This window comes from Centroberyx gerrardi, chromosome 22, assembly GCF_048128805.1.
Source record: "Centroberyx gerrardi isolate f3 chromosome 22, fCenGer3.hap1.cur.20231027, whole genome shotgun sequence".
NCBI classification, from domain to species: domain Eukaryota; kingdom Metazoa; phylum Chordata; class Actinopteri; order Beryciformes; family Berycidae; genus Centroberyx; species Centroberyx gerrardi.
The window spans coordinates 17,145,803-17,162,991 of NC_136018.1; the positions used below are offsets into that span (position 1 = coordinate 17,145,803).

At 43.0% G+C, this 17,189-nt stretch overlaps 1 protein-coding gene across 2 annotated transcripts in view; it reads left to right on the forward strand.

The window, feature by feature from the left end:
* The first annotated feature begins 6,824 nt into the window (after positions 1 to 6,824).
* znf438 (zinc finger protein 438) overlaps positions 6,825 to 17,189 on the forward strand; it is a 35,156-nt gene continuing 24,791 nt past the window's right edge. For both annotated transcript variants that reach the window (XM_071896928.2, XM_071896929.2), the window contains exon 1: positions 6,825 to 6,931. The gene's annotated coding sequence lies outside the window, so the exon portion shown is untranslated. The remainder of the gene's footprint in view (positions 6,932 to 17,189) is intronic.

Sequence of the window (17,189 nt, forward strand, 5' to 3'; positions counted from 1 at the left end):
GGAGAGAAAGAAAAGATCAATTTCAGCCTGAGACCACAATTGAAGTGCCACACTGCAACAAAAAAAAGTCATGAAATGAACCGTGATGTGTTCGGACAGAAAAATCTCTTTTTATTTGTAAATTCTGCCGCTTTCGAGAATAATGCTTGTAAGGAAATACCAAATAAACAGATCTCATTGCACGCAAATGGGACGCCTGAGAATGTTCTCATGTCTCTCTCTTGAGGTCAAGTCGCCCCTTGGGAAATTCCTAAGACAAATATCAAGTGAAGTATTCAACAGCGGCTGAATGCAGGCTCTCAGACTCTGACCCCCAACAATACAATGTTTTGAGGACTAGATGTCAATCTCTCGCTTTTCCTCCACCAAGCAAGCCAGTGTATTCTCAACTCACTTCCGTCTTCCTCTATGGATTTTTTTTCTCCGACGGGAAGTAGCTGACATGCTGGTGGGAGTGAGCCACACCCCAAACATCTCAGTTAGGGGGAAAGGTGAACAGGGCAGACACCAAACATTTAGCCATTGTTTAACACTGAAAAAACTACAGTATTGGACGCGTTTATTGGAGATTAACATGAGGCTCATTTGGCTCATTTTCTTTCTCCTGTCTCTCCAACTGCTGAGGCGATACTTGGTCCCGGGGGTGACAGGCGTGCGATGGGCGTGTAGGAGCGCCTCCCGACACTTGCACTAAAACAAACAAACACAAACTCCCTCCCCCACTCCCATGATTCCACGGGGGCGGGTGGCCAAAGGGCTGAGCGCCGCTGACCTGCGGGTGAACGCAGCGCTGCCTGTCTACACTGCACTCCAAGATATATACTTGTTTTGGCTTGCAGGACGTGTGCGCAAACTTATCCTCACACACACACACACACACACAGAGAGAGTCTTCAGACAGTCTTGCCCCAGTCTTCCCCCGGTTGTGACTGTCAAAGGAGACAGCCGTCCCCTGGAAACCCCGGTTTAAATTTATACTGTGTTTATTGGAGCGCCCGTTGCGTTTTACTGCTCATTTGTCGTTGGGGCTGGAACGGCCTTCGCGTGTTCTGCGAAGACGTCAAACTCGGCCTATCGAGGCGTTATTTTTGGAGGCATCTTCTCTCACAGTTGAAATAATATCTGTAACTGAGATGTACTGTAGTGAGGAGAGGACATCATTACTCAAATGGGTCGGTGGCTTCATTGTTAAAAGGCATGGAATATGCATCTGCAATCCCCAAACAATCTCCAAACAATAATGTAACACAAAATTAATATTCATTTGTAATGTTGGCCCACAATACTGCTCACAAAGCATAATCCATTAGAAGTTTTAGCAGGGTGCGACCCTAATGAAACCCAGACTTAGTGAAGAGGAGGAGGTGATACCTGCCAAGTTTTTATTCTCATAAAAGAGACGCTTTTTATTGAGTGTTGCTCCTCCTCTTCTACACTGGACAAACATTACAAGTGGGAACTTCCAAAAATATGATAGAGTTCAGTTTTCATTAATGTGTTATATGACTTTTAATACACAATTAATAGGTATAGCATTTCGCACATGAGTGTGTGAGTCTGGAGTAGTTAAAGTCACATTAACATTACGACAAATAACACATTTGAGGCTGTACGTGTGAACAGAGTGTGTGTGTTGTGTGCATGTTTGTGTGTGTGCTGCTGCTGTTTGCACTGGGTGAATGTGAACACCAACACACCCCCTCTTTCCCACACACTCACAGAACATCAGAGCATTTTTCTTTGCACATGAACAGCGGCGCGCTATAAATGTACATCCTAGATGCCAGGCAATTACTATGGTGTCCCTTTACTCAACCTCTCCATATTAAGCCCTGGTTGTCAAACAGATTGTCTCCGGTGCTCCAAGCAGCCTGCGCTGTGAAACAGTTTTCATTAAGGCAGGATTGCCATGGGCCTTAGCCTGGCGGCTTAATGTAATTTCACAGCTCAGCGTCCACGCGGCCACTTCGGGGTCCAACCATGGCCACCCACACCTTTACAAGAGCCAGCATGAGGTGCTGAAAGGGTGACGGACCGCTAGTAAGTTTTAGGAGGGAAACGGGAGCCCCAAAATGAAATTCCAGCACAGGAAATGACTGCAATAATAACATAACAGTCAGTAAGGCTTTGGAAATAAACATGCGCAGAGATAGTCCTCATTTAGTGTTTGTAATGAAGTGTTCAGGAAGGGGAAACCCGCTCAGCAGTGGGTGAGTTCAGCTATCCCATGTGGAAAGGCTTTTCAAGTAGGACTGTTATATTTATTATATGGAAATTATAAGTGATGCATTGTAAGCTTTGGTTTAAACAGTGGTTTTTTTTTTTTGGTTTTTTTTTTGCTGGCGCTCGAAATGAAATGGATAGTATAAGGTATAGAATATGGCATAAATATTGCATGAATTCCATACTGAAGGCCTAAAAAAACCCAACATGAGTGTGTCTATGTTAATAGAAAATATCTACAGAATGCTTAAGTGGCTACATGCATACATAAAACTTTAATGGGATTGGTAGCTAATGCTTCACCTTAGCGAGTCGCTCATGGAGGAGAAAAGGAGAGAACCTTTACATTACAAAAACCCGAGGTAATGGTCTAACTCAGTGTGTGTGTGTGTGTGTGTGTGCATATGAGATTCGTACGTGCGTATCGTAACCTAAATGTTCAACCCCGTCCACCTCTTGAGCGTTCACCCCAAAGGTGTGAGCCAACTGCTCACCAAAAGTCCCTATTAGAAACACATGGAGAGCATCACACACCAAAACTCAACGTGACATCTGGACAAAACTGAAAGCGAGATAGACTAGTGTTTCATTTTCATGTTTTACAGCTCTGGAGAGGGCGAAGGGTGCCTTGACTTCATGGTTTGGAAGGGAGAGGAGGTGCAGAGAGCAACAGAGCCAGAGGGAGATTAGGCCATTGGAAACCTCTGACACGCACACACACACACACACACACACACACACACAGAGAGAGAGACACACACACACTAAACACAACCTGATAATCCAGCAAGAAAAAATAAAACATGAAAATCTCATTTATATGTTCCTTCAGGTCCCAGATGTTTCAGCCTTTCTTTCTTTCTTTCTTTCTTTCTCTCTTCTCTCTTTCTCTCTCTCCCTCCCTCTCTCGCCCCTGGATCGGTTGTTTAACATGGCCCCTTTGAAAATATCCATAGCTTACCACGCTGCACTACTACAAGGCCACACACAGTGGGATGTGACTTTCATAATGTCAGGCAAATTACACCTAAGGCATCTCTCCCATCTGTTCACAGTTCATAATATTAACTCCAAATATCACACTTTTGCAATAAGGGGGTTTTTACATAAAAGGAAAAAAAAACACAGAACAAAGTCTTAGCTAAGACAATGGATGACCCAGTAAATGAGTCAAAAACGACAATCAGACCCAACCTTCACATTAGAGAGTCATGAACAAGCGAGGCTCATGCTTATTCAGTGTGTCCACTGAGGTGTGCAGGCGCTTCATTTAATATTTCCATAAGGTTGCATATGAGCGTGCGCCTGGCATCCCTGTAATAAGGAGGTAATGTATTCCGCGCCAATGGCAAAAAGGTACGCTTGAAACATCCCTCACAGGAGCAGGAGTTTCCAACTTGACAGTGGACACATACATAATTAAGCCAACTAAAAATGAATATTTCATCTCAAAGCATTTCATCTCCAAACATCAAAACACCTCAACGTCTCACATAATGAGCAAGGTAAATTACTCTTATTCGCCGAGGGAGTCGGCGGCGGGGAGGGAACCTTTACACGGTGTACCTTGCTTAAAAAAATCGGCCCGAAAATCAAGAGGGAGAAGAGGCAACAAAATATATCACTTATTTTTTGAAGTCATTTTGAATTTGACCAAAATCCCCAGCGTCCCAGGAGGAATCGGTTGATTTAACAACTCATTTTTTCCTATGATTTTTTTGCCTAACCCTCTTTTTTTTCTCTAAACTGTAATTGTGTTATTATGTCATATTATGGTGTCAGCCTTAATGCTTTATATGTGGAAAGGCTATAACTCAGGCTGACCTGTAATTCATGACATGTCATCCGTGAGCCGCCTGAGGACAGCGGGGTTTGCAGATATGTAGGTACATACCAACGGAGAGGAGGAATGATTCCATAACCTTGCAGTGAGCTGTTATGCTTGAGTTTTAGTAGTGTGGTCTATGTAATGGGAACTTATGCCAAATTTGGGATGGCACTGAGGCTCTCAGATATTTCACTTTCCAAAGAATAGGTCATAAATTGTATTGCAGTAGTTTAACATGCCAGTGTGGTACAGGGGGAAACCGTATGCTGGAGAGAATTACTTTGACCGTCAAAGCCGCCTCACACTCGCTCCCTATACACCTTCATAGATGGAAATTAACCTGCCACAGCTTGAAACGGTTTAGTGAGCGCTGGTCGATACTGTCATTATCCTAAAGCAATTCTTAATTCTATTTAGCCCTGAGCTCAAGATCCTTCTATTGATCTCAAAGTGGGGATGCCACAACTACTTTTTTCTCCAGTTAAGACCTCTAAACACAGTTAAAAGAAGCTCAATATACAGTCATACAAATGCTATTGAGCTGCCTCAGTATTTCATTTCACATGTTTGGACATAAGCTGCAAATGCTTCGGAGTGCTACCTGAAGATTGAGTGTTTCAGTCATGAGATACAAACGCTAATGGGTGATGCCTCGGTATTTCATCAAGGGTTGCAGAAACAGCCAGCTCTCTTTCATATCCTGTTTTGGGAGATGAGAAATATTGATATTACTTGTAGAGCACTATCAGCATGAAACAGAACCTTTCAGCAAAGCAGTTGTCACAACACCTGTAGCGAAGTTCCTGATTACGTGTCTTTGTTTTCAAGCCTGCAGTCAGTATTTTTGCTTTTCGGTGTGTGTGTGTGTGTGTGTGTGTGTGTGTGTGTGTGTGTGTGTGTGTGTGTGTGTGTGTGTGTGGCAAGGGTGTGTGGGAGAGAAAGACATTGTTAGCGAGACAGAGAAAGAGAAAAAGGAAAAAGATACATAAAATTCCTAAGCAGTATGTAAGAGAATAAATTTCTCTCTCTCGCTCTCTCCCACACACACACACACACACACACACACACACACACACACACACACACACACACACACACACACACACACCGGCAGAGAGCAACGCCACCTGCCAGGGACTATAGACTGTGGCCTGTGACAGTGGTTAACAGAATAGGACATGTGTAGCCCCAGGTGACTCAAATCGCAAAACTAACAACACCATGCTTCATTGCACCAAGAACTCAGTGTGAAACACCAGCAGAAAGGCTATGTGTGTGTATGTGTGTGTCTACACATGTATGTCTATGTGCGTGTTTATGTGTGCCATAATGATTCATCCTATAATGAACAGCAAACCTTAATTAATATGGAATTCATTAGTATTCATAAAGCTGCCTGAAGCAACAACAACATAGTGATGACAAATGATTATGATTATGATTCTGGATGTGATGATGATGATGATGACTATTATTACTATTATTATTATTATTATTATTATTATTATTATTATTATTGCAGCAGCAGTAGAAGTAGTAGTAGCAGTAGTAGTGGTAATAGTAATAGTGGTAACACTTTATTTAGCTTAGGGTTAGACCTGACCTGATCCTATTTCTAATAGAAATATAGATATAGAATAAATATTAACTCCAACACTAAAATTAACCCTAGCTCAGACACTTAATATCTACTACGTTTCACACAATTATCACTTAGTATCACTTATTAGTATCACATGAGACTCAGTAGACTTTTTAGTTACTCATTATTGTCACTTGATAAGAAGTATCAACATTGGACTATTCAAATTGTTTCAAAGTGTGATGTAATAGCAGTAGCAGTACTAGCAAGAGCAGTAATAGCAGTTGTAGCAGTACTAGTCCTAATAGTAGTACTAGTAGTAGGAGCAGCAGCAGCATTGGAAGTAGTAGTAGTAGTAGCAGTAGAATTAGCAGTAGTTGTAGAAGTAGTAATAATCATAATAGTAGCCATAGCTGTAGTAGCAGTATAGTGTATCTTAGTAGTGGTAGTAGTAGGAGGCTAGTAGTAGTAGTATGAGTATGTAAAATGTAAATGTGATGTTTCTTTTTAGTCTTTTAATCAACTATGTAAGATCTACTTATTGCATACAGATGTATTAAACAGGAAATTGCACGTCTTAAGCAAACAATTATCAAAACTGCAGTCTGCCATGATGAAGACCTTATGGAGACCTTATGAAGACCTTAACGCGTTGGCGCTAAACCATGACAATAAAGGCTTTTTAAATTTCAAGCTTTTAGTCTCTTCCCTACTGGTTTTAGAGTGCCTTGGACATTGTGCATACAGCTCAAGAGTTTACTTTTTTCTCACCGGAGTTTTCAGTATTAGAGCTAGTATCTCCGTTTTCTATAAATTACCAGAATGTTTTCACATTTTCGAAATGTTCTGTGTCTGCACGAAACCCTCGCAAGTGTCTGACAGTGACAACACCGGAGTTATAACGCTCCAGTTCGCTTCACAGACGCTCATTGGCTACATTAGCCGAGATGAACCGGAATTTGACGAGCCGTACCATTTATGCTTACAATGGGGGTTGCAAGAAATTGGCGATTACATGATTTTAATTCATCACTCGTATGAGACACACATTGTTCACTAAAAGTAAAGTACTTGTATGTGTAATCTTTAAAAAAAAATTCTTTGGTACGTATACCTTCTGAAATGTGATCGATAAAAATCACGGTCGTACTTGTCACCCCTACGGACTCAAGTTGAAGGTTTGGCTCAAAATGGCTGGAGAGAAACAGTTGTGAAGATCGACGGTTGTACTAGATATTTGCGAAAAATGAGCCTCTGTATAGTCTGAAGGCGAGCCCTCCACGTTACTGGGGATACAGGTGAGACTAGTTTAAAGTTAATCGAAAATTTCTATGGAGTCCGTTGCCTTTATACCTAGAAAAAGGAAGCCAAACAGGGCTCCTTTGCAATGTTATCACGATAGCCTTCCCATCCAATGAGAAGGATTGCTGGCTTTGGTCTATATTTACAGTATGCATAGCAACTTTTAACCCAAATAACATTCTTCACAAAGTGCAAATATTACGTGCAAGGGTAAATGCAACAAACAGCGGATTGATAAATGTCACCCCGGTGTCATAGAGATATAAAGCAGAGGCCTATGGCTAACCCCTGCAGATATGCATTGCAGAAATACGTCATCAGACTAGGATTCCCCGCAGTAAGCTCAATGATTAGCCCCAACAAGTCTTTCGAGATGTGCAAACACTTATTGCATTGATAATTATTGCATTGCCGTGGTGATAATTACGCCTTTTTGTCCTCATATCGTCTCCTGAATGTCAACAGTGCTGGCTATGCACCTGTGCAGGTGTATGGACTTGGACGCTAGAGGAAAGTCCTTGCCATGTTAGACGGGATTTAGTTGATTTAGTACCTAGACGTCTGTCTTAATCTTTTTTGACACATTTTCAAAAATGTGCAGTCATGTACAGGACCATGAAATAGGTGTTTAAGCCTGTAATATGGCCACTGCTGGGATTGATGTGCCAGAATGATGATTTAGAATCAGTTTTGAATCTGAGATCATGAATAAGAGAGAGAGAGGACACTGTTAGTGACTATAAATCACCACTTCTTATCTGAGAGGTTTGATTAATACAAGCTTTTACTATCTCCAGATCACTTTCCAGCCTCTGCTATTATGCTATAATAACACAGGAAAGGTTTTACTTTTAGGTTTAGGTTTTTACTTACTTTTTACTTTTAACATGATGCTGTATTGATCCCTGTAGGGAAATTATTTTTGCTTGGGAGGTCAGAGGTCAGGGTCAGCTACAGAACAGCACCCCTGGAGCTGGTGTTACTCATCGACATGTTGGCAAGATGTGGGTCCTCCGGCTGAAGGACAGGCTCCCTACTCACTTTGCCCCCCTGCTGCTCAACATCAGTCATTCCTTGGAGATAAGAGCTGGGTAGTGCTTTTTAAATCGTCACCATTACTCCTGTAATGCCTGTAAAGCCTGTACTGGATCAGTCAGTGTTATCAGATTTCAAATCGGCACCGCTGTTCTGAGGCAGTTCACAGGCCAAGAGGTGTGTCAGTAAATGTAAGGTTGAAGATTTTGATTAAGCACTAAGATGTTGAAAAGGAGGAATATGATCGTCTGTGGTGAAGTGAAGATGGATACTGGCAAAAAGTGAAGGAGAAAATTCCCCTCCAGTCAGAGCCTTCTCAGAGAAACTGGAAACATCTCTCCCTCTGTGGTATATGTTCCAGGGAGTGTTCTTGGCTTTCCTCTTCCTTTACGATTTATTGTTTTCACTATCTGCTGCAGCCCAGTTTTTGTCACATAAAAGATGCTGTAAAGGTCAAAACCCCACACTTTTTTCAACCTTTATCCAGGGAATGTTGACTGAAGACATACAGTATGCTTTTTCAGCAATGCTGTGCTTCACATTTACAGTTAACACTCATTCACACCTGGGAGCTGCCCAGTACAATCACTGTTTTCCATTGTATGCTGCTCAGCGGCTCCACTGGAGCAGTCAGGGCTTCATTGCCTTGCTCGAGGGCACCTTGGTGGTATCAGTAGTGGCTGATGGTATTGGGCCGTTTGATGTAGTCTGTTGACAACCCAGTAGTTGATTCCTGTGTAATGCCAACCCATCACCTAAGCACCTGAGGTTGTAGCAAAGCCAAAATCTATTCTATGAGATAAAATTGCTAGTGGCGCTGAAAGTTAGCTCTTTTAACCCAAGGTTTTGTAAATTACTCACAATTCCCCAGTGCTGTCGATGCAGCAGGAGTACCTGGATCTGTATTCTCAACATGCAACATTAATAGGACCTGTATGGCATAAACAGTGGCATTGCCCTTAAGTTGAGACTTAGCCTTTCATATGGGTGTGCTCACACTATTCTGCTTTTTTTGGTAGAAAAAGCGCTGCCTCAACAGCGTTTTGTGCTGATGATAAAAAGCGGGGCGCAACACATTTTGTTTCCCTAGCAACCATCTGCCACTATCAGCAAACAGCACTTAGCATTTGGTAAAACTCTCAAACACTTTGCAGCAACCCCCACAACACAGCCATCATGCTCCATACTGACTCTTTAGGATGAGCAGCACTACTACCAACTTTTCTACTGCTACTCTCTGTTGTCATTCTGCTTGTTGTCAGCTGCCTGTGTACAGTGAAACCCCGCATCTTTCTTGTTGTTTTAAGTCAGTTCACAAAAAGCGGTCTACATCATGTGGTCTTCTCTACATAGTTTCAATGATTTCAACTTCAGAAAACCCTCTGCTCTGCCTAAAAAGAAGCCAAAGCAGCTGCGTTTTGTTCGCCTTGCAGCAGCTCCCCATTACCTTTTTTATGTTAAAAAAACACTGGCCATTTGAGTAAAGTGCCTGTACTGTGAGCAAACTATATACACACACACACACCTGGTTTGACAGACTAATTTTCAGATTTTTGATTTTTATCTTTAGCCTACTGCTTGAGCTTGCAGCACAGTCAGGACTGTCTCACGCTTTAGGCTACATCACAGACACTGATTATTAACCAAGTATTACACTGCATGTCATGATAGTGTATTCACCATCAGGATATGAATAATGGCTTGGGATGTAAACCTGGCATCTAGTGTAAACACATGCCATTTGAAAGACTGGAGCGTTTACTTTGGCCAGTGAGCAGCTCCAGTGTGGTTTCACATGTGGCGAGGAGGGTGGAAGCGGGCAGAGGAAACTTAGATGCTTGTCTAACATTTCCGCTCAGTCATAACCAAGATCATATTACCGTATCACACACGCGACAGATTTTTCTCCACTCGTTGCCCCGCTTTTGAAATAATAGTCCAAGCAATAGGTAATAACAAAAGAAGGCCAAGAGCAATCCAGCTCTCTTTTGATGTTTTACAGGAGGGGGATGATACTGAAGCAAACCTGCTAGTTCTACATCAACTGGTTTGCAAGGTGGGAACTGTGAGCCATAGCATATGATGAGCACTACAGAGGATACTAATTACATTTTTCTAAGTGAAACATTGCTTTAAGGCCTAGCCTACTTTTTCCAGCATGGTGTCTCTACACTATAGACGCAATATAGGCCATAGCGCAAGCATTACACAACTGGATTCAAATGCATCTCTCCACTAAGAAACATTAACATTTGGTAAGTCAAGAGACACAATCCTCTTGTGTCATTTTTGGAAGGAAATATGAAGGTCTGATACAGAATTAGGCAGTCCATTAGCCTATCTTTAACCTAATTGATAAAAAAGATGGGGTTTTTTCTTGCATTCCGCATGAATCATAAGCAGCAGATATGTATCCAGGGCTATTGAGTGCTGCAGAAAGACGTCTTGTCAAGAGCAGAGAGGAGAAGAACAAGGAAAGTGCATCTCAAGTCTGAATAATGAATGGAGACCATATTGTGGATGGAAAGGGATGTGGTTCAGTAATAGTCTGGTGAACATTTCCCTGGTAAATTGTTGGTCTGGCTAGACCCATGTTTCCAAGAAAAGTTAATGAAAATTACATATGAAGCCTAATGACTGACTTTTACAGGATTTGTAGGCTGCGGGGAGCTAAGGCATATTATTATATTAGGCTGGTCCTTCGAGCATTAGCATAGTTCCTGGCTATGTTCCATTTCTAGCAAACCATTTTGTTCACCCTGCGCGTGGTGAAACTGTCGGTGTGGAGTAACATCATAAAAGAGTCACAATGTGTTGGTGAGAGCAGACTGCAGTGTACGCCCTATATGGTTGCAGCAACCGGCTGGTAGCTTACAGTAAGCTACATGACTGATCTGAAGTGATCTCATATTCCATCCTCTCTCTACTAAAAGTCAAGTTGGGCAGTTTTGGAAATGCAGCTCAGTATAGGCCAGGTCTAAACAGGAAATTGTGTTCTGCCACTATAATGGAGAAGTGGCAAAGTGACTGGCCACAATGGCCTATGGGCTGGTAACAGGGTTATAATAGTTTTTTTATATAGCTTCCAGTATTTATTTACATTTCAGTTTAGTCTTAGTTTTCAGTATGGTATAGTTGGTTTTAGTTTTAGTTTTGTTATTTGTTTTTTTTTTGTTTTTTTACCAGTGTTTAGTTTTACTCTAGTTTCTATTTAGTTTCAGTTCCAGTTTTTGTGTTTTTCATAAGAATGGTAGTTTTTGAAGGTGTAATGACTTCATAATGGGTATTTTATATATGTTTGCAACAGGTATTGTGTAATGCACAATAAATCATACATTTTTGTTAAGTTCATTGATCATCAATTTTTCAATTAGCATTCAGTAAAAATAGCCCAAAATTCTTTACCCAAAATTCATTCATTCGTTTACCCTGCACGTAAACAAAAGACGAAAACCAAGAACATTCCACCTATATATTTTTTCTTTTAGTTTTTTAGAAGTAGACAAGAGTACCCCTTACAACAACCTAGGTTTCATCTTAGTTGTAGTTTTAGCTTATGATAATAACCTTGGCTGGTAAACGTGTCTCCAAAACCCGGCGAACAAAAACGACGAATGGTGAAATGGAAACACTGAGGGCTTTAGGTCTAGTCTAGATTCCAGTGACTTAAACAGCGTGGACGCAAAAATTACATTGGCTACGTGAGATAAAGAGATTCTCCATAAGCCAATGTGGCTATGGAAGGACTGGTTAATTCCCAGTTAAATTTGTTGGCCTATATAGAGAAGGATTAATTTATTCACGACTGCCAGCCTAAATCTCTCAATTAGTTCTAGACATTCGGGAAAATATAACTCATTCTGGGCCTACGCTTGTTTATTCTGTCTGAGACCGGCTCGTGAATTTGAAACCCAAGCCCACGCCTTGTCATTCCTCCGAGGCACCGCCCACCTCAGCGGTGGGTGCGGCACGTGCATGAAAGGCAGCGGAGAGGCGTTCACTTTCATCCTCTGTCATTTGGCCTCTTCCCAAACACACTGTCTAACCCTCCAGCCCCACTTCATCCCCCCTCCCTCCTTGCTTATTTCTCTCCCTGACCCACTCGCTGTCTCCTCGTCTCCTCCTGGTCTCTCTGTGCATCTCTCTCCGCAAACGCATTTATGTGTAAGTGTCTCCCTCTCTCTCTCTCTCTCTCTCTCCCTCCATCCCACAGCTATGATTTAGGCGTCAGGGTTGCTCCCACTCCCTCCCAGCTTTGGATCATGTTACCCTGCCATTACTCAGTCGTTCCCCCAGCGAGGGCGCTCCATGTCAGGCATAGCGGAGCCTGCCCGCCTGCCTGCCTGCTCGCTGCCCGCCTCTCCGGACCTGTGGACTGGTGCAGTTCAACCACAGACGCCCCTGGTCAGTGGAGCCGCTCCAGCTATGGCACAGGCTCCCTGGAAAAATAAAGCAGACGAGCGAGCGGCGGGCAGCTAGGTTAGCTGTTAGCGTTGGAGCTGCGTTTTCATTTTCATGCGGTCTGGAGGGACAACCTGGCCTATAGGCTGCTTTCATCTGGTTGTGGCCAGTGGAAAAACAGGTTATCATAGAAATCTCCTGGACTCCTGGCTTGTTTTTTGATGTTTTTCTTGTTTGTTTTACCCCGGTTGATAGGCAGGACACCCAGAAATATGACTCAGTGAGTGCAGTTTGCTGGCAGGGTTGTGAACCGCACAACAAGCCCAGCCCTTACATGCGTCACAAGTCGGCCCGGTGATTTGTGGACCTCATCGTTTTATGGTTATGTAATGTCAGCTCCCTTGACGAGTAAAACGTCTTGTTAAACCCCACGCCGCCCTACTCCCATAAAAGTGAGTGATGCAGGCGGCCGAAAAGAGGGCCTTGCCACCCTGTTAAGGATGGTCTCCCTCCCTACTGCACGGGCCGTGGGATGGGATGTTAGCGGTCCACTTGGCTCAGCCAAAGCATGACGCTGCAGGAATTTCACCGGCTAGGCTTTATCGCTTGATTAATGCATGCTGAGTGAAGCTCCTACATCTTCTAAAGCATCGTGGGATGCTGTAGGTCTAATTTATGAGAGTCAGAGCGAGAGACGGGCGGCGTGTACCTGTGTCAGTGCCTGTGCCCTTTCTTAGGGTGTAAAGTTTTATAGAGGCTACAGCATCCTCCTATTAAGCCTGTTGTGCACTCTAGTCGAGTCATAACCCCTTTTCTGCTTATCACCACGCTTTCAGCTCCTTAGTAATTTATTTAGCTTTGACATATGGTTGTCCTGTGCATTGCAAGGTAGCATATCACAGCACAGGAAGGCCTACTCAGGCTAGGCTAATCCTCTCTAATTGAAAGGGAGGCGGCGTTGTGGGCCAGTGGCTTGTATGTCGCTCATCTCTCTGCTTGTTTTACAGTAATGAGACATCTGGGGTTGGAAAACAGAGTTGTTTGTTGAGGGAGAAACGGTTCCTGAGCCCGAGGGCCTGTAGGTCTGTCACAGACAAAACAACAGAGCTGACTGCTTGTTTACTCTTGCCTGTATGCCGGCATTTTATTTCGCCCCCACACTTCTTTGGCACAGTCCTGTTTGCCATGCTAATGTTAGATTAGATTTGTTTCATAGAGAAGCACAATAAATTTGGGCTATTTAGGACAAGGGTAAGGCTAGACAGGACATTACCCTTTACCCTGAAGAGTCTATTAATATTAGGCCCATATTCCCCATGTCCCATATCTTGGCCCACAGAGTTTTTTTTTGGCTGCATTCAAACTATCAGGCCATGAAGGCTGTCATTGCGGCTCAGGTAGACTGAGTCTGTAGGCTATTTGCAGCGTTGTTATAGATTTAGAGTTTCCATTTCAGTTTAGTCTTCATAATCAAGCTCGGTTTAGTTTTCATTCAATCATTAATACTTGGATTTGGTTTAGTGTTTATTCAGTTTTAGTTTTTCACCAGTCACATCTGTATGAAATGTGTGGGTAGTACATGTTTTGTGTACATGCGGACAGAGAATAGTCTTTGGATAGCACTAGTATATTGATAGTTGATCTAAGAGCCGGGCTCTTGTGTTTGTTGGTTACTGTGTTTGTGTGTAATGCTTTTTCCCATGGTGCAACACGTGGACGTCAGGAGCCAAATTGAGGTCGGTCAGTCATTCAGTCATCAGACACTTATATACCAAGGGCGGGGCCAATGGAGTGTCACCTGATGTGGAAGAGTCAACAACAGTACATGATAGAAACTTCATACTTACACCACAGGTTGTGAGATTTTGGAGCACCTTGCTGCATAAATTTGCATATTAATGAAGAAGAACTGATTTTCTTCGAACTTAATGCTTAATACTTAATGCTTTCATATTAATACCACCCATGTGTTATGTTAAGACAAGTACTTTGGCATAGAAATATTTGCTAATTAATGCTGAACTTAATTAATGGCCTCATTAGCATAACCGGTTATGTTTAATAACTCAAGAACAACAGATGATAGAAACTTTATACTTACACCACAGGTCCCCCCCTATAGAGTAGATGATCTGATTAGATTTTGGAGCACCTTGGCCGTATAATTTTGCATATAAATGAGGAAAAACAGATTTTCTTCAAACTACTATAACTCCTTAATGCTTTAAGATGCTTAGTTCATATTGAGAACACCCATGTGTTATGTGAAGACGACACTACTGGACAACTTTTATTTTGTAGTTGATTTAAACAAGATTACTTTTTACCACACCATGATGAAGTTTCATAGCACTCAGGTATAGAGGAGTGAAGTGTCTGAATTTGGCTCTTGAAGACCGTGATGAAATACGAAGGGGATTGGACTGCCCACTCTCCTTTTTAAAAAGAAAGTAGGCCTATATATTTTCCTTAGCTTCCTGCCTCTCCTGACACCTTGGTTATGTCCCCCAAGCTGCAACCAGCCATATTAGCCTTGTATCGCCGCTTCCACGCAGATACGGTGACCTGGCAGGGCATTAAGGCAAGTCTGCAGCTACACCCCAGATCCAGTTGGACACGCTAAGCCCTCTACAGCTCACCAGAGACCTCTAAATTACTGCTGTTCACGACCAGAAAAGCACCTCATTTGTTTGAGGAGATTTTTTTTGCTTTGTTTGGTGTTATGTTTTTTTTTCCTATCTCAGAGGCAACTACCTCAGCTATAACACACACACACACACACACACACACACGGTTAGTCAGTTTCATATCTTTCCTTGCGCCAGCTGATGTTTTCCTTGCAGGTTAAAAGACGGGGTAATATCTCTCTCTCACACACACGCACACACTCTCTCTCACGTGTACGCGGCGCACCAGTATTACTTCATCTTTTATCCTACTGAGGAAAATACACGCTCACACTCGGAAAGGTACGAAACTGACTAACCTTGGCATAGATACTCGTGAGGCTTAAGGTTAATGCTAAACTGCTGTAATCCATTATTTGGTTGGTTTCAGAGCAGAGATAGCGAAGGTTCAACATGTACCTGTCAGTACTAAATGATTGCTCATTTCCTGCCAGAGGGGGGTGGGATGGAGTAATAGCAAGCAGCTGCCTCAGCTGGACCTTACCTTTCCTTTCCGTCTGTCTGTTGCTGTTCTCTCAAGCTAGCCTACGTCCCAGTACACCTCACTTTTCCAAAATCCACACTGCCTGTTTGAATACCAGGGGCTGTACGTGGTTGATGATCATGCTGAGATGCAATGCAAAGCATCATCCCCCTTTTGATGAGTGATAACGCCCTGCGAGGCAGTTTTGTAGCAGGCATCACAAGAAAATAAAGAGCATCAGTGTTTGTCCACTGAGTTAGCATTCACTCAACGCCTACCGCTCATGACAATCCTTTTTACTCTTCCTACAGTCGCTTTCTCCTTTGATTAGCTAAATGCTCCATCGATCCGCCAAGTTGAGGCAGTGCGAGCCGGGGAGCCGTATTTATCACACGGTCAGAGGAGCATGCAGGATGTTGCCTCTCCTACCGGCTGTCCCTCTTTCATTGGAAAACGATAAACATAAATCTGTGGAATGTGTCCCTGTAATATAAGTCTGCGGTGGACCGGGGAGGGGGGGGGAGAAAGCCTGATCTGCTCTGCTTTCCCCAGGCAGTGGAATTAGAGAGCCAGAGCTCTATGGGGTTTGCTGACATTTGAGGAAAAAAAGCCCACCTTCAGCAAAGGCAGACTTGCAAATCAGTGTCACAAGTGCAGGATTGGTGCTTTAAAATGGGAAAGAGGATGTGAGAGCTTCTCAGGCCTCCCCCCACCCCACCCCCCCCCAGCAACGCGAAGGGACTTTGGATAGGGCAAGCCTTCTCCCCGTGAATCACAGCTAATTAACAAAGTAATTAAGATCAGAATCTCTGCTCGGAGAAGGACTCTAAATTGTCTATATATTCAAATAGGCCATCAAAAGGAAATCCCTTCCATTCATGAAAGGGGGGTAAATTAAACCGTTCAGACCCCTTCCTCTCTATTATCCCCATCGTGTGTCACACAAGGGACATCTGTTGAAAAGAGCAAGCCAATGTTATGGCGAGTTAGAGCCCTCTCAGCTCCATCAGAAGCACTGTTCATAATGCATTCGCTATACATATTTCAGCTTGAGTGAATTTATTTCAATAAATAATGTCACTCCAAGGACACGCTTCGATCTTTCCAGCGCGGCCACGCCGACTGTAAGCCACACCATATTGTTATCTCATTCCTCTTGCGGCGAATGATAGATTAACAAACATTTTATAAACCGTACACTGAGCATGTCCGCAGTTTTATCATCACCGCGCACTGCCAAAATAACCTCTCTTTGTGATGGATGTATTTCCCAGTTTTATTCCAGTGCTGCAAGCTCAGGCATATACAGGCCCTGGGTAAAGCAATAACATAACATTAGCTCTTACCAGGGAATTTCATATTGTGGGTGCACAACGTAGAGATTTATGCGTCTGGTCAAGTCCAGCGGTCTTTTTCTGGTAGGCGAATTTCGGGCTGCGCTGTCATCTACTGTGTTGACTTTTTCAGTGCTCAACTGCCTCTTGAAGTAGGCTGTTTCATGTGTCTTGGGCAAGTGCTACAGCACTCTCTCTTAGGTCATGTAAACATCTTGGTCAGTGGTTGGATTCCTCGGAGTAGACACTCCATGTGAGAGTTCATTTGTCTTTTATCGCATAGTCGCTGTTGAAATCATTTAGACCAAGGAGCATTTGTCATGCTTTTACTAGT